The sequence below is a fragment of the Watersipora subatra genome, chromosome 5, assembly GCF_963576615.1.
Source record: "Watersipora subatra chromosome 5, tzWatSuba1.1, whole genome shotgun sequence".
Taxonomy (NCBI): Eukaryota; Metazoa; Bryozoa; class Gymnolaemata; order Cheilostomatida; family Watersiporidae; genus Watersipora; species Watersipora subatra.
Genome location: NC_088712.1, coordinates 56,836,724 through 56,851,503, shown reverse-complemented (window position 1 = coordinate 56,851,503; position 14,780 = coordinate 56,836,724).

Here is a 14,780-nt window from a genome sequence, read left to right as displayed (position 1 = left end):
ATGAGCAAAGTGTTTTGTGCAGTTAAAATAAATTAAGAGAAAAAATAAAATAACTGTAAAGGTTTTCAAACTTTGTCAAACAACTGTAACTTTCAAACTTCATACCATGAGAAAAATGTCTTGTGCAAGTCAAATAAATTAAGAAACAAAATAAACAAATATAAAAGTGATTAAATGTGAATGTGCAATAATTAGCAAGAGCTAAATTAAGTCTGTTTAGCTACGGATACAATAAAAAATGATTTAATAATGATACAATCAATATGAACTAAGAAAACAAAATAAAAATCTATATATAAAAATGAATATGTTGAATTATTAATAACAATTTGTGCATAAAAGGATGTGCGCATAAAAAGGTTATTGTTCCAGCAAAAGCTTTCTATCAAAACTTTCAATACAATGATACTGGTACTTCTCGATACTAATACAAATGTAAAAATGAGATATCGTACTCTCTTTGACTGACCACGGTGAAGAGATGATGTAAAGGCTATTCTTACTCCAGATAATACAAATGTCCATATGAACAGTATTAGCATTTACTGCTTTAGCACTTGAACTTACAAAAAGCTGTAAATAAAAGTTCACGAAAACACAAAAACTCATCGTGCTTCATATAGTTAATAGAGCTCATCCAGTTTCAATTAATAAGTCATTTAGCGTGTGAAATTGGGAAAAAAGGTGTATATAGTAAAAGCTATGAAACAGAAGAGCCTTCGTAGACTTGTGGTGAGACAATTGGATTACCAACCTCCGACTGCAATCTTCATGAGTTCTAATCCAGCACGATGGGAGATTTTAATTCCAAGATTTTACTAACTACACCATAGTCTGACATACCAAAAGACATACATACGCACAAACTTTGAGATTTATATGTATAGATGATAGCTTGTAGTGAATGACCTTTTTGATGAGTTTTTACTAGCTAGACATGCTGCCCTCTTGTGCCTCGGCAACCAAAGACAAGAGAGGCTTAACTGCCACTTTCTAACACAAAGAATGAACTCAAAACAGCTGAAAGAGTAGTTTGGAGCAAAGGCAGCATAACTTTTAAAATTCACTAGCTGACATGAGCTCCTGCTTGCTGTCACTCCCTCATTCTTTATTGCCTCAACAAAATTTAAAAATCAATAAAGAGGTCCAGTTGCTTGTAGTCAACTTAAACGTAAAAAAAACTTTGGCGTCTCTTTGTAATTTCTGCCACAGGCCACCGACAAAAAACTTCGCTACATATCAAAAGACATTGTAATTTTTAACTAAATTTAACCATCATGGTTATGCTTTCCTTATACAGTCTACAGACAATTTACTTTATCAGTAACCAACAGATGTTCACTCTCAGGCAGCGCACAAATTAGAACATAAGTGATTGTCTTACAATATGGAGATCTTCATTCCGTGTCTAGTGATTCTTACAGCTATCATTCAGCTGTGTCCAGCACCTTTAATTCTGCCCCAGTGGTACTAAGTATAACCTCTGGTGTCTATATGTAGAATTTTAATTAATTGTTTATTTTATAATAGATTTACTAATGAACATTTGTTAGCATTGTTCAGAGTCAACATGATATGTTGACAGTGTATAATTTTGTTATACACTATTAGTGCCCTGGTATATATTACTTTATTTAACACAATTTTATTGCAAACAAAAATGTTTTCCAAATTATACCATATAACAATCATAAAATATTGCCAGCTGCTTTAACAATCTTCCACCTAATATCCATTCTCTTAGCAGAGAAAGGCATTTTAAATCCTATTTGTCAAATTATTATTCGATTTTAATGGCTAACTGTTTCCCTTTTTTCTTTTTTTCTTTTACTATTGTTGTATGGCCTAATTTGAAAACTATTTTTATTTTAAATGAAGTTATTGCCAATAAAATAGTATATATACACATAAAATAAAAAAGGGCAACAGTTAGCCGCTAAAATCAAATAAATGATTTGCCAAAGAGTGTTTAAAATACCTTTCTCTGTTAAGAGAATGGATGTTAGGTGAAAGTTTCTTAAAGCAATAGTCCAGTGTGCTATGAGAGATTGTCAGGTGTAATAAATATGTGAGTGATTGATTGATGCAGTTGTTAGTGTGTCCCTGGGTGGGAGTTGTGTTCCCAGGGTGGGAGTGGAGTCTTTTTTGTCCAACCTTCAACCGTGGCTGTTGACAGACAGACACGTCTCTTATTATAGTAAAAATTATGATAAAGTTTGCAGAAAATAAAAAAAAACAGTTTTATTGTTGTGAGAGCAAACACCATAACTCATCAAACCAGGTTGTGGCAGCAGTGGTGCAATCTCGCTAAATTTTCTAAAAAGGTATCTACAATGTAATAAAATTTTTATTTCTATGGGCTACTTTACAATATGCAAAACAAGTGTATTCATGTATGTAGAAAACACTCTAAAATCTGGAATTTTCACACAACAAATAAATAGCCTACAAACAATACAATCAAGTATCTAGAACAAAAGTTGATGATGTAATCTCAAGCTGCCAAAGACAATAGGAGGTATTTGTTGATGGTATAATTAAATTACATTTATTTATATTGCAGTTGCAGTGGAAAATGTTTAGCAGATGAATGCTGCAGTTCCAAAGTGGGCTATGGATTTATGGCTTACAGCAAAACGTGTGTGCCATATAGTAAAGTGGTAAGTCCTACATTAAAAATGTGAGGGTGAATAGAATGATAAGCATAAGTGTAAAAGGGATGTCTCTCATTGTTTTAGTTAGCGAATGCTTTTAGAGTAGGCATTAAATGTTTACGGGCTTTACAGGCGCTACAGAGCTTTACATTTGTTAAGGGTGAGTTGGATGTGTATCTATCTGCCTTTAATAGACTCTAAGAGTGAGCAACTCCTCGAAGATTGAGTAGGATGTCTGCTTAGCGCAGTGCAAGCTGTGAGTGGCTGTGTGTTTGTAAAAGCTTGGTTGTACATGTACAAGTGATGGAGCTGTGAACTTGGCTAGACATGTCTGTGCCAAAGGCAAGGGATCTTCAATGAGAGGAGACTTACCCAATTTAAGGTTGGATGTCTTTCCTACAACGACTGATGGCATTTGTTAGGTATGAACTCTGACCCGTTGAATCCTCTGACCACGTTCTAGATTTGTAGGCTACAACTGCTCTCTAAGTAATTTTATGGAAAATCTAATCAAAGAGCACAAAGTTTGCTACAGTTTGCATGTGGTGTGGACTCACTGAGTTGCCCCGATTTTGATATCAGAATCAGTATCGGTGCCGATATGGGTGTTAAGTATCTGAATCGGTATCGGCCGATCTTTTCTTAAAAAATCGGAAACTTGAGATACTTTTTACATATTAGCTATTTACCAGAAACCTGTATTTTAGCCTGCTACTTTAATCAAAAAAATCATCAGCTGCATGCTCCTTGCTTTTACCTAATGAATTCCGGGCCTGTCACACAATCTATTTCATGTCTATAGCCTAATAAACATCTACGCAACTGAGCAATATTTTGGCTTTAGTCAGGACGTAATCACAAAGTGAGGTATTTCGCAATTACAGCGATATAATTTATTGCAGCCAATCACAACAATAGAACCATAATGAACAACAAGAATGCGGTGTAATGCTTCTATTTACTAGCATTGCGAAAGTAATTTGAGCAGTCGATGCATAAAGTTGTCTATGTCTCTCTTGATCCTGACGATATCGTTTGTACATGTATTACATAAAATAACCTCAGTGGCTTATCGGTGTTTAGTCTGTCCTCCATCATCTGTGGCAAGTGAGCCCTTCAGTACGACTGGCTACATCGATAGTGATAAAAGATAAAGACGTCTCACTGAGATAATTGAATCACTAACGGTAATTAAAAGATGCACTTATTTGCTCTAGACTTGTACAGGCGCAGCAGTTCGTTCAGCAGTAGAAGAGAGACTTCATTATCACAGAGAAAGCCGCACCACTAACAGTAATTACCATTATTAATAACATATTTCAAGAAACATGGGCTGCTTTGTTATTAGATGCACGGTATGTCAGTATGTGAATATGTATACATGTTCATGTATATGTTTTTTCATAAATACAAACAAATAAATACATCGATATTTATATTTTTTTGCATTATAATTATATTTGCATAATAAAATTACCAATAATCTATGCAACACAAAAGAATCTGAATCGGATTATTTTTCAATAAGAATCGGTATATCGAATCGGAATCGTCTGGTGAAATTAAAATCGGGGCATCTTTAGTGTGGAGTCCTCGCTTAGAATCTTTCATACAAGTATGCTAACATTCCTTTTCCAGCAAATGTATTGTTTATGGTAGGGAAAAACATGCGATGCTATGCCAGTGGCCGGCTATAAGAGCTGTGGATGCGCTACAGGCCTTCTCTGTCTAGATGGTAAGAACTATAGATGGTAGTTGTCCCCTCTTAGAGGGAACAATTGTATTTAAGCCAAGATTAACATGTTTTTCATTAAAGGTTGACTTGCAACAAAATTCACATTACAGTTATTTGGTATCAAAAAATTCACCATGTCTTACTCTGTTGTGTTGTAGGTACCAAATATGTGAAAATGTGGTTACAAGCTCTTAAAAGCTCAAAAACGAAAAGCCGCCGTGGATGGGAATCTCTTTATTTCTGTGACGTAGTCATGACAGTTTGGTTGTCTTGTTACGTGATGTTCTCACGTGAATTGAAAGGCCAATAAAAAGCTCAATATAAAACTTATCGTAGCACTAGTTTATGACAAACACTTTGGGTTTTACCGAAGACCCCGTATCAAATATAGATGCTCCCTACTTTACAGTTTTGTTTCGGTTTGGTCTAATCGGCAAGTCGTAATCTGATCATGTGACCCAATACTTTGCAAATAATTTCTGCAGCGCTTTTCGATTATCACTAGTGACCAACAGGCTCGTCATGATTATCAGACAATGATATGTACTCCTTCAAGCTAAGGCTAAAAAATTAAACGAATTTTTACGGTAAGTGATAAGATATCAGTGCTAAAAGTGACAGCATTACGATGACGATGAAACAGATGTGTAAGAACAATAGACATGGTCTTATTGAATGCGTGAAGTATATTTGTAAAAATATTTCGACGAATAAGGTTGCATGAAAGTGTAAACAGAAACCATTTTCCACAACTACGTCACATTTGAGCCGTTTTGGAAAGAAAATCCAAACTACGGCGGTCTTGTCTGGCTGCGATTAACTGTTCGTTTTTGAGCTTTTAAGAGATTGTAATCACATTTTCACATATTTGGTACCTACAACACAACAGAGTAAGACATGGTGAATCTTTTCATATCAAATAACTGTAATGTGAATTTTGTTGCAAGTCAACCTTTAAGGATGTGAGGGGCAGTCGAAGAATAATTAACTATACAGAATATTCTATACTCAAATTTTCCAAAATTATTACTTTGGTAAAAAACGCCATGTTCAAAATAATCTTCTAATTACCTAATTAAGAATTTTTTGCATCACTTCAAATTCTGTCAGCCATTCTGAAAACAAAAAAGTTGTGATAAAGTATTTAATCTTTGGGAAGAATTTGTCAGCATCAGTAAAAGACTTCATCATGTCTATGGTGATGCCTCTATGGACTACAGCACAGTAACACACTGGGTTAAGAGATTCAAGGCAGATAGATACGAGCCTTGACAAAGCAGTCTCTAGGACTAAAATATATCCCATTTTTACTGTAACGCCTGGAAAAATGGCTATCGCTGACCAGTTCAAATGAGTGAATGGGCGTGTCACAATTGATGACACAGTTTCATCTCTAGATATTAGTCATGGTGGTGGTACTGAAAACTGGAAGTCACCCAGAGTACTCGAAGGTGGGTTTTCAGCAAACGGAAGATTGTTAAAAAGGTGCTTGAGTGAGTGCTTACTTGGCCCTTCTGTGGCATCACAATGATGAAACCTTCTTACCTCAGATAGTGACAGGAGCTGAGGTATGAATACACTATTATAAGCCTAAATCGAAAAAATACACTCAAGTTGCATTATTTCACAACATCCAAAACCAAAATGCTTAAAATCCAGCAGACAAGATATCACGTGTTACGGGATGCCAAAAGACCAATATTAGTGGAGCCCGCTGCAAATAGACACAACTATTAACCCTGAAACTTGCATTGAGGCTAACGCCTGGTATCAGACAAGTTAGGCATCACTAGGAAATGTCTAGAATGTTACAGCAGCTTGACAGTGCTGGCTTTTGACAACAGGCAATCACTAGCTTTTGTTGGAAAACGCTGATTGACCTCTCCGCACTTGAGAATTACACCTGAAAAGGAGGCAGCACTCTAATGATGAAGATGTCAAAGCTGCTGTAAACAACTGACAAGAAGATCAACTTATTATTATTGCAGATGCTCCGGATAAATGAAACATAATTTGAACATAGCAGCTGACAAAGAGGGAGATTATAATGAACGTTCCATTCTTAATCTTTGAACTTTGGTGTATTATTTCAAGCTTGTGTTTCATAAAAGCTGTTACTTGAGTTTGGGTATATTGCATGTAATCTTTGACCCCCCCCCCCCCCCCGTCATACATTTTACAAGATTCTAACTACTGTTTGTTACTCTAAAGGCATCATATATGTAGCTATCTATCTATATAAAAATCTTCTGACGCGTTTCCTAAAACCGAAGGTTCTGCAGTGGTTGTAATTTGCCATGTTAACTCTTAGCCTTATCCCAGCAATTGATCTGATTTTTTGAAGGACATTCAGCCATTTTTATTTGTCATTAAAATGCTGGTCAGGTGACATCCACATGAGCAAGGAGCAAATGAATTGCGTGGAATATGCTTAGTACCTAACCAAGTTTTTAACCTGCTGGTTAGGTACTAAGCTTTTTTTGGTTTTTAACCTAACCTCGTGTACTAAGCTAACCGGTTTTTAACCTGTTATAATATTCGATAAAAAACTAAAAATGGTAAATGTATGAAAACATGCATGAGTGTTGAAGAGGTCAAGAATATGTGAATTTAAAAATGGGACTAACATAGTAACATAGTAATGATAAGTTTGTAACAAAAAATGTGCTTTGCAGGTAGGTGTGCAAATAAACCCCGCGGCCGTAGAGAGCTGACAAGAAAGTGAGCTGCGGATACCTGAAGGGTTTGGAGAAGTACCCCAAAATAAGACAACTACTCGAGGAGTCCTGTCACTGATATTTCTTATTGTATTAACCTTTTTCATGTCGTCCAGTAGCATGAAACCATCTGTACTTTGGTTAAAAGAATAAAGTATTCGTTACTTTAAAGGTTCCAAAGCTACATTCTTTGTCTCAGGCAGGATGACTGCTACTGTATTATGGTAATAGACAAAATAAACTGGACCCTTTTTGTTCAGTTTAATACAGTTTAGACCCTAAGTTTCCAAAACTTATTTAAAATTTGTGGTTTCCGTCTTTTTTGCTTGTAAACAAACATAGATTATATATTATCAGATTCAGAGTTTTGTCAATATTCAGAATAGCCCATCAAATAATTTGCATTAGTATAATAATAATAGTAATACTAATAATGGCAATAAAAATACTCATAATAATGATTATAACAATGATGATAATATTAAGTTTTCCAATTTTGCCAGTCGTATGCAAAATTAATCGTTGAATTTAATAAAAAAGTGTAGCCATTTTTACATCTTTTGAAGTTAACCGCTAGCGCCATTTGCCAATTTCATTGGACACAAAACTAAAAGGATTCAAATTTCTTGACCAATAAACGACTGATGCACAACGATCGCTGTTCTAATTTGGAGTTGCAATACTTGTAAATGGAAATGACAACTCTTTTCTCTTTGTTTGTCAATGAGAAAGTTTTCCAATTTTGCCAGTCGTATGCAAAATCCAATTGAATTTAGTACGTAACTAAACATGCTTACTTATAGTTTACTAATTTTCTGCAAAAGATTGAAATATTTTGACATAGAAAATTAAAGATAAACTTTAGGCGTTAATTTTACCCAATATGCATAACTAATTGTTAGTAGCTGGGTATATCAAAAGTATTAACATAAAAATGTTTGACTTCAGGACTAGTATTGCTTTTGAGTAGCATCACAATTTTATGTTAGATTTTTCTTTACTTACAAGTGGTTTAAATTAAATTTGCATGTTGTTATAGATGTGCACCAGTGCAAACAGAGTTGTAAAGAATAAAGTTATCGCTTTGCCAATGGGAGTTGTGCCTGCTTAGCTACAGCTTTGTAGTAATACAGTTGAATGCCCGGCATTGCCCAGGCAATAAAAGTCTTTGCAAAGACAATTTAATTTTATTCATCATATAATAACAGTTATCATTACAACTTTCAAACTTCATATCATGAGAAAAATATTTTGTGCAGTTTAAATGAGTTAAGAAAAAAAATGAGACAACTGTAAAGGTTTTCAAACTTTGTCAAACAACTGTAACCTTCAAACTTCATATCACGAAGAAAATGTTTTGTGCATGTCAAATAAATTGAGAAACAAAAGAAAACAACTGTAAAAGTGTTTAAATGTGAATGTGAAATAATTAGCAAGTAATAGTAATAGTATTAGCTAAATTAAGTCTGTTTAGCTGCGATTACAATAAAAGATGATTTGGTGATGATACAATCAATATGAACTGAGAAAACAAAATAAAAATATATATATAAAAATGAATATGTTGAATTAATAATAACAATTAGTGCATAGAAGTGTATGTATAAAAAATGTTACTGCTCCAGCAGAAGCTGTCCATCAAAACTTTGAATATGATGATACTGGTACCTCTCGCTACTGCTACAAATGTAAAATTGAGATATCGGACTCTTTTTGTCTGACTGCGTTGAAGAGAGAATGTAGAGGCTATTCTTACTTCAAATAATGCAAATGTCCGCGTGAAGTGTTAGCCTTTACCGATTTAGCAATTGAACTTTACGAAAAACTGGAAATAACAGTTCACGAAAGCACAAACAATCATCGCGTTTCATAAAGTTAATAGAGTTCATCCAGTTTCAATTAATACGTCATTTAGCATTTAAAATCAGGAATACAGTATATAGTAAAAGCTATGAAACATAGTGCCTTCGTAGACTTGTGGTTAGACAATTAGATTACAAACCTGCGGTTGCAATCTTCATGAGTTCTAATCCAGCACGATGTGAGATTGTAATTCCAAAATTCCAAGGGATTTTAATAACTATAGCTGGACATACTGAAGGACAAACATACACACAAACTTTGAGAAGTATATAGACGATAGCTTGTAGTGAGTAACCTTGGCTCAGTGACCTTTTTAATTAACTTTCACTAACTAGACATGCCACCCTCTTGTGCCACAGCAACCAAAAACAAGGGAGGCTTAACTGCGACTTTCTAACACAAAGAATGAACTCAAAACAACTGAAGAAATATTTTGTAGCAAAAGGCAGCACAACTTCTAAAATCAACTAGCTGACATGAGCTCTTGCTTGCTAGTCACTCCCTTATTTTTTATTACTTCAACAAATTTTAAAAAAGAAATAAGAAGTTCAGTTGCTTGTAGTCAACTCAAATATAAAAATCTTTGGCATCTTTTTGTAAACTTCTCCACAGGCCACCGACAAAAGTTTTGCTACGTATCGAAAGACATTGCGATTGTTAACCAAATTTGACTGCATGGTTATGCTTTCCTCATTCAATGTACATACGATTTCCTTTATCAGTAACCAACAGATGTTCACTCTCAGGCAGCGCACAAATTAGAACATAAGTGATTGTTTTACAATATGGAGGTCTTCATTCCGTGTCTAGTGATTCTTACAGCTATCATTCAGCTGTGTCCAGCACCTTTAATTCTGCCCCAGTGGTAGTAAGTATAACCTCTGGTGTCTATATGTAGAATTTTAATTAATTGTTTATTTTATAATAGATTTACTAATGAACATTTGTTAGCATTGTTCAGAGTCAACATAATTCGTTGGCAGTGTATAATATTATTACATACACTATTAGTGCCCTGGTATATATATTACTTTATTTGACATAATTTTATTGCAAACAAAAATCTTTTTCAAATTATGCCATATAACAATTATAAAATATTGCTAGCTGCTTTAACAATCTTTCACCTAATATCCATTCTCTTAGCAGAGAAAGGCATTTTAAACACTATTTGTCAAACTATTTATTCGATTTTAATGGCTAACTGTTTTCCTTTTTCTTTTTTTCTTTTACTATTGTTGTATGGCCTAATTTGAAAACTATTTCTATTTTAAATGAACTCATTGCCAATAAAGTAGTATATATACACATAGAATAAAAAAGGGCAACAGTTAGCCGCTAAAATCAAATAAATGATTTGCCAAAGAGTGTTTAAAATACCTTTCTCTGTTAAGAAGATGGATGTTAAGTGGAAGTTTCTTAAAGCAATAGTCCAGCGTGCTATGAAAGATTGTCAGATGTAATAAATATGTGAGTGATTGATTGATGCAGTTGTTAGTGTCCTAGGGTGAGAGTTGTGTTCCCAGGGTGGGAGTTGAGTCTTTTTTGTCCAAACTTCAACCGTGGCTGTTGACAGACAGACAGACACGTCTCTTATTATAGTAAAAATTATGAGACAGTTTTCAGAAAAGAAAAAAAACCTGTTTTATTGTTGTGAGAGCAAACACAATAACTCATCAAACTAGTGTTGTGGCAGCAGGTGTAATCGCGTTAAATTTTCAAAAAAGGTAAGTAGTTAAATTTTTATTTCTATGAACCACTTTGTATTCATGTATGTAGAAGACGCTCCAAAATCTGGAATTTTCATACAACAAATAAATAGCCCACAAACAATACAATCAAGTATCTAGAACTAAAGTTTGATGATGTAATCTCAAGCTGCCAAAGACAATAGGAGGTATTTGTTGATGGTATAATTAAATTACATTTATTTATATTGCAGTTGCAGTGGAAAATGTTTAGCAGATGAATGCTGCAGTTCCAAAGTGGGTTATGGATTTATGGCTTACAGCAAAACGTGTGTGCCATATAGTAAAGTGGTAAGTCTTACATTAGAAACGTGAGGTTTGTGAATAGAATGATAAGCATAAGTGTGAAAGGAATGGCTTTCATTTTTATTAATCAGCGAATTATTGTAAATTAGGCATCAAATGTTTACAGGTTTAATTTTAAACCTTTACATTTGTTAAGGGTGAGTTGGATGTGTAACTATTTGCGTTTAATAGACTCTAAGAGTGAGCAACTCCTCGAAGACTGAGTAGGATGTCTGCTTAGCGAAGTGCAAGCAGTGAGTGGCTGTTTTTTTGTAAGAGCATTGTTGTACATGTACAAGTGATGGAGCTGTGAACTTGGCTAGACATATCTGAGCTGAAAGGTAAGGGATTTTTAATGAGAAGAGACATGCCCAATTTAAGGTTGGATGTATTTCTTACAACCACTGATAGCCTTTGTTAGGTATGAACCCTGACCCGTTAAACCTCCTGAGCACGTTCTAGATTTTTAGGCTACAGCTGCTCTTTAAGTAATATAATGGAAAATCTAATCAAAGAGCACAGAGTTTGCTACAGTTTGCACATAGTGTGGAGTCCTCGCATAAAATCTTTCATAGAAGTATGCTGACATTCCTGTTCCAGCAAATATTTTATTTATGGTAGGGAGAAACATGCGATGCTATGCCAGTGGCCGGTTATAAAAGCTGTGGATGCGCTACAGGCCTTCTCTGTCTAGATGGTAAGAACTATTATAGATGGCAGTTGTCCCCTCTTAAGAGGGAACAACTCCATTTAAACCAACATTAACATGTTTTTCATTAAGGATGTGAGGGGCAGTCGAAAAATAACTAACTATACAGAATATTCTATATTCAGATTTTCAAAAATTATTAGTTTGGTAAAAAGCACCATTTTCAGCATTATCTTTTAATTACCTAATTAAAAAGTCTTTTGCATTACTTCACATTCTGGCAGCCATTTTGAAAACAAAAAAGTTATGATAAAGTATCTAATTTTTGAAAAAGATTAGCCAACATCAGTGAAAGACTTTGTCATGTCTATGGTGAAGCCTCTATGGACTACAGCACAGTAACACACTAGGTCAAGAGATTCAGGGCAGATAGATACGAGGCTGGCTAAAGTGATGTCTAGGACTAAAATATATTCCTCTTTCCATTGTAACGCCTGAAAAAATGGCCATCGCTGACCAGTTCAAAAGTGTGGATAGGTGTGTCACCATTGTTGGCATAGTTTTATCATGAGATATTAGTCATGGTGATACTGAAACTCTGAGTCATCCAGGGTACTCCAAGGTTGGTTTTTGGCCAATTGGAGAATTATTGAAAAAATGTTTGCGTGAGTGCTTACTCAACCCTTCTGTGGCATCGCAATTACTAAACCTTCTTAATTCAGATGGTGACAAGAGCTGAGGCATGATTACACCATTTCAAAACTAAACCTAAAAAAATTATTTAAGTCGCATTATCTCACTACAACAAAAACCAAAATGCTTAAAATCCAGCAGACAAGATATTAGCATGTGTTACGGGATGCCAAAGGACCAATATTAGATAAAGCCACTGCAAAATGACACTACTATTAACCCTGGTGCTTGCACTGAGGCTAACGTCATGTATTAGACAATTTAGGCATCCCTAGGAAATGTCTAGAATGTTACCGCCGCTTAACAGTACCGGCTTTTGACAACAGACACTCACTAGCTTTTGTTGGAAAACGCTGAGTGAGAATTACACCTGATTTTTAAATGTATAAAAGACATGCATGATCATTGAAGAGGTCAAGAGTATGTGAATTTTAAAATGCGGCCAACATAGTAATGATAAGTTTGTAACAAAAACGTTCTTTGCAGGGAGATGTGTAACTAAACCTGATGGTTGGGTGCCGCCAACAACCACCCCGCCAACAACAACCCCATGGCCGTACAACGCTGACAAGCAAGTGAGCTGCGGATACCTGAAGGGTTTGGAGAATTACTCCAAAATAAGACAACTACTCAAGGAGTTCTGTAATTGATATATCTTATTGTATAATCTTTTCATTGTACTAACTACTGTACTAACAGTAGCTCAAAACCATCTGCATTTTTGTTAAAAGAATAAAGTATTCGTTACTTTAGAGGTTCCAAAGCTGCATTCTTTGTCTCAGGCAGGATGACTGCTACTGTATTATGGTGATAGACAAATAAACTGGAACCTTTGTTCATTAAAGAAACTTCTAAAACTAATTTAAAATTTGTTGTTTCTGTCTTTGTTACTTGTAAACAGAAATAAATTATATATTATTAGATTTAAAGTCTTGTCAATATTTAAAATATCCCATCAAATAATTTGCGGTAGTATAATAACAATAATTATACTAATAATAATGATAATAGCAATGGCAATGATAATAATAGTATGATGTGTAAGATGCACCCAAATCAGAATAGATGCAGTTTCTTGAACCAATGTTGTAAAATGATAGGACTACATATGACCAGGTTTCATGAGATGATTTCCTGTTTTAAAATGTATACATAGAAGTTTTAGGTTTCCAAATCTGCCTTGTAGGCATTGCTAAATGCATTCTCTTGCAAGATTAGAAACAAACAGACTAATGTAGTACAAAGGGTGCAGCAAAAAATTGAGATGCTCAGAATTTAGCCTACATAGCCATTCACAGACATATTTTTGCAGCTGTTTGGTTTATATACATGTATTTGAAATCAGGACAAAATGAGGAATAATATAATATATAATTTATGGCTATTGGCTAAATTCACAATGAGTACCAATGTTTTACACGACAATTTTAATTTTCTAACAAAGTAGTCCAGTTTATTTCACAAACGACTGTTTGTCCACAGGCTACAATGATATTTGTTCACTGACTAAGGTTCATTCAGGCTATAGAAACATAGATTCATAGCTTATCTACTGTATATCTGTACTGTATATCTGTACTGTATATCTGTAATGTATATCTGTACTGTATATCTGTACTGTATATCTGTACTGTATATCTGTAATGTATATCTGTACTGTATATCTGTAATGTATATCTGTAATGTATATCTGTACTGTATATCTGTAATGTATATCTGTACTGTATATCTGTACTGTATATCTGTAATGTATATCTGTACTGTATATCTGTAATGTATATCTGTAATGTATATCTGTAATGTATATCTGTAATGTATATCTGTACTGTATATCTGTAATGTAGATCTGTACTGTATATCTGTAATGTACATCTGTACTGTATATATGTACTGTAAATCTGTACTGTATATATGTACTGTAAATTTGTACTGTATATCTGTACTGTATATGATAATGTATTGTATATAGCCTTTTACCATTATAGATCACATTTGCAGCAAGATCGCTGCCTGAGCATTTACCAACTCGTACATAAAGGATGCTTCACACTATAATACGATACAAGCTGAATGTCCGACGTTGCGCGAGTGACAAGAAAGTTTTTGCACAGAAATTTATTTTACTGTTTGTTGATGTCTCTGTACTGTGTTTATTTCTTTGTACTGCATTATTTATTTCTGTGTAATTCATGCTGTACAAGCTGATCTATACTGATTGCAAGTCTTGTTGTCTATGCCAGCTTAAGCATTTTTCTTCACACATATGCACAATGTGTGAAGAATCACCACCTCTACCAGCACACTATCACCCTCCACTTTTACACCTTGATTTGCCAGTCAGCAGGATTAAACCATGAAATTTCTTTGTACTGATATTTAGTTTTTATATTAAAAAAATCTAAGTTTATTTATTGCAAAAGCATGGAGTGCAGGTGT